The sequence below is a fragment of the Solanum stenotomum genome, chromosome 4 (assembly GCF_019186545.1).
Source record: "Solanum stenotomum isolate F172 chromosome 4, ASM1918654v1, whole genome shotgun sequence".
NCBI lineage: Eukaryota > Viridiplantae > Streptophyta > Magnoliopsida > Solanales > Solanaceae > Solanum > Solanum stenotomum.
Window position 1 is genome coordinate 35,370,491 of NC_064285.1, and position 7,322 is coordinate 35,377,812.

A 7,322-nucleotide genomic window follows, 5' to 3' on the forward strand; every position below is an offset into this window, starting at 1 on the left:
ACTCCAACACTTGGAAGTTGGAGAGAAGGTGCTCCAACACAACCAAGAAAACAAATAAATGAGAATTGAAGAGAAGTACTCCAACAATTGAAGATTAAAGAGAAGAACTCCAACAATTGAAAGATTGGACAGAAGTTTCCAACAATTGAAGATTGAAGAGAAGTACTCCAATACAACAACAATAACAAGAAGAACAAGGCAAGAGTATAAAACTTTGAATTACGGGAAAATGTTGGAAATAATAATTCAAAGTTAGAGTAGAAATCTTAAGTTGTTTAGGATTTGTTATTTATGGTATTTCCTTATTTATGTTTTGATTAGAATTTATTAGTTAGAGTAGCTCCTAGTCCTAGTTTAATTTGATTTTTACCTTTATAAATAGGAATGTTACTAAAGATAGAAATATGCAAAAATACAAGAAAATGGATAGAACTTGAAGTAAGATTCAAGAACCTTTGATTTTATAAATAAAATATTTTCTTCATATATATATACTAGTTTTGTCGCAAGTGCATTGCAGGTGAATATCAAAGCATGTACCACATTATTTTTAAAAATAATGTAAATATTATTAAATAAAAAACTTAAGTAAATAATTATAAAATGAATGATAAAGTATAAGTTCCTATGAACAATGAATCTAAACTTTCTTACGATTACTACTAAAAGTTAGTCACTATTAAAATCTCCTCCATTCCCCATAGTGCATTACTTAGTTATTATTGTGTTGTTGGACTTCTTACTTTTATAATATAATATAATATAAATAAGTATTGATTTAAAATATAGAAGATATACTAAATTGTATGTTTTTAGTTAAAGAATTAGATTAATTTAATATCCATATTAGGGAGTGTTCTAATTTCAGTGAACTTTGAGATTGTTCACATCTGAAAAACTATTTATTCTGCTTTATAAAAAAAATTCACAACCCTTTAGAAAAATCACAACCCTTCTAGAAGGTCACAAATCATCATAAAAGTCATAGCTCTTTGGAAAAGTCACAACTCTGTAGAAAAATCACAACCCTTCAGAAATATTACAACTCATCAGAAAAGTTATAAAATTTTGGAAATGTCACAACCATTCCATGTTAAATGGTGTTTGCCTTTACTATAATATAAATAAATAAATAAATAAATAAATATAATACAATATAAAATATAGAGAATATACTAAATTTGGTGTTTTAAGTAGGAGGTATTACAATAATTTAACATTTAAGTTAGGTAGTTCATTCTTTTAAGGTAGTATAGACAAAAAAAGATAGATATAGATTTGCCTAATTTTAATATGGTATTAAATTTTAAAAAATTAAGAAGAATTTTAATTAAAGGATCATATGTAGAATATATAAAAATGTCTATTAACTTTGTGGTCTTAAATATGTGCCCCCACCCACAAGAAAAAGGAACATTCTATATTTAGCTGAATAAAAATAAAAGTAAAACAAATAAATTGAAAACAAAAGAGTCCTTATTAAATCTATTTTGGACTCTTCAAACAAGTTTTTGATCAAATCATTTTTCTTCATCAGTTTAAGACTTTTCACAACCTGAACACCAAGTTGTAGTTTGTGTAACGAAAAATCATTGAAATTCTTGTCAAGTTAAAGTTGCTGCAAAAGTTTATTAATTATCAAGATAGTCTTCTCGTTTGAAGTTGATTTATTTCACTCTCCTTGTTGAACCATTTTTTTTATCTATCTAATTTACCCATAAAAAATATATTCTAAATGCATAATTGAACAACTCTCACAATCTTCCTTGTTTTAAGAAGAAGAATAGAAAACATACAAAATTCACAGTATAGAAGTGTGAGAAAATCCCTCTATTTATAGACAACAAAGGGTAGGATAAAAAAATGTTTATCATGCCTTATCAGATAAGTCACAACCCTTCAGAAAAATCACAACTTTTCAAAAATTTCATTACTCATCGAAAAAGTCACAACTCTATAGAAAAGTCACAACCCTTCGGAAAAGTCACTACTCATCCATTTGAAAAGGTGTCACCTTTTAATATAATATAGATTAAATAAATAAATATAAAATATAGAAAATCTATTAAATTGAGTGCTTTAAGTTGGGGTTGTTATAGTAATTTGACATTTAAGTTATGGAGTTCATGCTTTTAAGGTAGTATAAGTATATATATATATATATATATATATATATATATATAAGGAAATTTCATGAAACAAAATTAATGTTTTGAAATACAATAGAATTGTTTTTTTAAAAAGTAAGTGTGTTTTGTATGGAGGGAAATATTTTCCATATTTGGTTGGTCAAATATTTTTAAAATTAATTTCTCTAGAAAAAGAAACTCCTTCAAAATTATTTTCCTGATAAAAATAAAGAAAATAATTTTCATATATAAATATTTGTGGAATAATATATTTTTCACTTGTCACACACTAGAAAATAAATAGGCACCTTATTTATTTACCAACAAAACATTGTCCTTTTTGTTGTTTCCTTGAGAGAATGACTGTTAGTAAAAGTTAGCAGCATGTTTGCCTCAATCCAATTATCATGTCTTGATTATGTGGTTTTGAAGGAATTTGACTATTGAATAAAAGTATCTGCCATTTGAGGTTTGCTTTCTGTCTATTTGATATAGAAAATTCATGCATTTTTCCTCACTCCTTTTCAAATATTGAGATTTAGATTTCAAGAAAGTTTGATTGAATCTTACTTGTATTAAAATAAAAAAAGTTTGATTGAACCTTACATAGTGTAATCTAGCAAATATTGAACAACTAAGATCCTGTATTCAAAAAACCCAATCTTATTGATAGAACAAAATACAAAGTAAATTCTTTCAAGAAATTCATCAACTACTTGGGGCACAAATACTTCTACTTAAAAATCTAATAAAATATGAAAAACAAATGTTGGGCTATTCAAATTCTACCAAGGCCTCTCCCTCCTTTCGTTGCCACCACTGTTTGCATCGGATCCATGACCCTCGTCATATCCCATGACATCACCAAATTCACCATTACTAGCTCCACCACCAACATGCAAATTCAAATTCTACCACAATCATCTCTTTGGCATCTCCCTCCTTCGTTGCTGCCACCGTTTGCACCATTACTATCTTTGTTGTCGTCGCCAACAAGACTTTCCACAATTAGTTGAACCTTGTGATGCCAACACCAATTTAGGTTGTTCAGAAAATATTCTCTCTTTTATTTTTTCTTTGGTGTGAATAATTTTCTTACTTGCTCCTTTATTTCACGCTCTCCCTCCAAGATTGAAGATTTTATTTTTCTTTTTGGGGAGGAATCTTCTTCTAACATTCCAACATCCTTTCATTTTAAAATTATTAATGTTATAAGAATACATAAAATATATATAAAAAATTTACGACCAAAAGAATATAGTGCAACTACAATATTAGTCGCTAAATAGCTTATAGCTAACAACTATATTTTGATAATTTGTTGTCAATCCGTTATTAAATAAAATTATAATGATAACTATTTTTTGTTCTATGATGAGATTTTTTGATTTATAATTCTTATATTTTCTATAATGGTTTTTTTGTATAAAAAACCCGTTGTCTAATAGTTAGCGTAATATTAACATACCTTATTTTTGTGTTTGACATCCCTATTCATAAGGTTGTTCATTGCTTCACCAAGAAACTTTTTGACCTCCCTCTTGCCATGGTTATTGTTTTGTTGTTTCTTTGTTGCAGACTTCCTTTTCAAGATAGAATGTTCAGCTTTTCTTTTCATGGAGTGCTTTTTAATAGCCCAAACCTTTGGATAAATAAAAAAATTAATAAGAACAATGTAAATGTCTTTGCATCTTAACATGACAATAAAAGTTAGTGTCATATAGTTAGGAGGTCGTCATGGAAATCACTTATTGCAGAAATGCAATGTAAGAGCTTACCTCTTTTATTTCAGTGGCTTCTTGATCAACTTCAAGCTTTGATAAACCCTTGAACACATATTTTCTTACCTCCACAATAGAACGATATTGTTTGCTCTTATGATAGTAATACTACAATCCAACAAAGATTTTTGTTAAGAACTAACTATATATAAGATTTTACAAAGTATAAACTGCACACATTACAAAGTAATTATATTACTAGCTCTCATTTTCTTGATACATCATTGATTAGAGATTCATTGGTCCTTAATTAGGATAAAAATTAGTTATACATAAAAATTTAAACAACTAAAGAAAAATATACAATATAAATCCAAATAAGTTTAAATGTGATAGTATAGTTGTAGTTTACTAGTCCAGTTTGAAATAAGAAAATAAAGTTTAATTATCGCCTAATATACACACAACAAATGTGTGATTCTTTTTTCTTTTTCTTTTTTTCAGGAAAAAAAAAAGATAAAACAAGCAATAATATAATTAAGTGGACGATTCATGATATTGGTAGTGATCAATAAATCCAAAAAATTGTATTTACCATGTCAATTGCTCTGGATCCATTCTCACGTTATCTCTTTTTCAGCTAACCATCCGTGTAGCATCTCCTTGTATTTACGGTTAAGAAAATCACAAATTGGTTCTTCTGCAGGATTTGTACTAACCGCTTGTGGATTATAAATGGTGTAACAGTTAGCTTCACCTTTGAAAGGTTCAATTCGGAAGCTAACATTACCAAACACTGGTCTTTTCTTCTTCTCATGATCAATCATGTTTTCGGATACTCTCAAAGGAATTATAAGAAACAAAAAAGTAAAGAAAACTCAAGAATAATAGTTGAGAAGTAATGTGGTTTGAGGCTTATATAGATAATTAAATTGATAAGATGGAAAGTAATTTTGAAAATAGATAAGGATGAAATTAATAAGATATGATTGCTTTTAGAAAAAAGATTACGATAATTGCATATTTAGTCAATAATATTATTTATTATTTGTAGAAGGTGACTCTTTTAGGAAAAAAGTTACGATATTTGAATATTTGGTCAATACTTATTTATTATTTGTAGAAGGTGGCTCTTTCAGGGAAAAAATCACGAATTTTGGACATTTAGTCAATACTTATTTATTGTTTGTTGAAGGCGGAATGATCGAGGAGACCCTTCTACTTATCCTAATTTGACTAAGCTAATGTGACATTTAATTTTACTGAGTTTGATAAAATGCGTGGTTTCACATATTTAAAAGCGAGTGAACACAAAAGTTTGAACTAAAAAATATTTTTAAGAATTTATAGGAGTGGGGGTTGGGGGAGGGGGACAGGGAGATTATAGAAAAATAAAAATTTCTTAGGCTACATTTTTGAACTTTCTTTTTTATGAGAAGATAAAAATGTCATCTTTGAACTATACGATTCTTCAAAATTAGAAGAAATTGAGTTCTTTCAAAAGATATTTCCTTTCAAGATAACCTTTTGATATTTATATTCCCATCAGATTATGTTTTTCTGAAAGAAATATCTTTGTGAAAACATGATTGATCGTGCGAAGAAGAAAAGATCAGTCTTTCGTAATGTTAGCTTCCGAATTGAACCTTCTAAAGGTGAAGTTAAATGTTACACCATTTATAATCCAGAAGTGGTTAGAAAAAATCCTGCAGAAGAACCAATTTGTGATCGTTTTAACCGTAAATACAAGGAGATGCTACATGGATGGGTAGCTGAAAAGAGACAACGTGAAAATGGATCCGGAGCATTTGACACGGAAAATACAATCCTTTGGATTTATTGATCACTAACCATATCGTGAATCCTCCACTTAATTATATTATTGCTTGTTTTATCTCTTTTTTTTTCTTAAAAAAAAAAAAGAATCACAACATTTGTTTCGTGTGTGTTAGACGATAATTAAACTTTATTTTCCTATTTTAAACTGGACTACTAAACTACAACTATACTATCACATTCAAACTTATTTGGATTTTATATTGTATATTTTTCTTTAGTTGTTTAAATTTTTATATATATTAGTTTTTATCCTAATTAAGAACCAGTGAATCTCTAACCAATGATATATCAAGAAAATGAGAGCTACTAATATAATTACTTTGTAATATGTGCAATTTGTACTTTGTAAAATCATATATATAGTTAGTTCTTAACAAAAAAATGTTTGTTGGATTGTAGTATTGCTATCATAAGAGCAAACAATATCGTTCTATTTTGGAGGTAAGAAAATATGTATTCAAAGGTTTATCAAAGTTTGAAGTTGATCAAGAAACCACTAAAGTAAAAGAGGTAAGCTCTTACATTATTTGCATTTTGTTGGACTACTATAGCTTGTTTGACTAAGTTTATTGCGCACATATATATGTGTATGTAAGAAATATTTACTAAGTCTTACCTTGCTTTTCTGCAAGAAGTGATTTCCATGACGACCTCCTAATTATATGACACTAACTTTTACTATCATTTTAAGACACAAAGACATTCACATTATTCTGATTAAATTTTTCTTATTAATCCAAATATTGGGGTTATTAAAAAGAACTCCGTGAAAAGAAAAGTTGAACGTTCCATCTTGAATAGGAAGTCTGCAACAAAGAAACAGAAAAGCAACAACTATGGCAAGAGGGAGGTCAAAAAGTTTCTCGGTAAAGCAATGAACAACCTCATGAATAGGGATGTCAAACACAAAAATAAGGTAAGTTAATGTTACGCTAGCTATTAGACAACAATTTTTTATAACAAAAAATAACAACTATAGAAAATATAGGAATTAGAAATTTTGATAAATCTCATCATTAGTATAAAAAAAAGTTATCATTATATAATCTTACTTAAAAACAGATTAACAACAAATTATCAAAAAATACTTGTCATCCATAAGCTATTTGGTGACTAATTTTGTAGTTGCACTATTTTTTTGGTTGCAATTTATATATATATATATATATATATATTTTATGTATTCTTACAACATTAATAATTTTAAATGAAAGGATGTTGGAATGTCAGCAGAAGATTCCTCCCCGAAAAGAAAATAGAATCTTCAATCTTCGAGGGAGAGCCTGGAACAAAGGACCAAATAAGAATATTATTCACACAAAAGGACAAATACAAGTGAGAATATTTTTTGAACTACCTAAATTGGTGTTAGCATTGCAAGGTTCAACTAATTGTTGGAGATCTAGTTGACGACGACGGTAGAGCTAGTAATGGTCCAAACGGTGGTAGCAACGAATGAGGGAGAGGCCGCTGAGATGATAGTGGTAGAATTTGAATATCCCAACAATTGTTTTCCATGTATGTTTTCATACAATAATTTAGTTTTTTTAGTCAAAACTATTTGTGCCCCAAGTGTTTGATGAATTTCTTGAAAGAAGTCACTTTGAGTTTTGTTCTATTAGGATCTTAATTG

General features: G+C 28.2%; 2 pseudogenes; one reads left to right on the plus strand and one right to left on the minus strand.

The window, feature by feature from the left end:
• Nucleotides 1–3,033: 3,033 nt before the first annotated feature.
• LOC125861461 (uncharacterized) lies at nt 3,034–4,509 on the minus strand (annotated as a pseudogene).
• A 1,094-nt stretch (nt 4,510–5,603) lies between these two features.
• LOC125862471 (uncharacterized) lies at nt 5,604–7,061 on the plus strand (annotated as a pseudogene).
• The last annotated feature ends 261 nt before the right edge of the window (nt 7,062–7,322 follow it).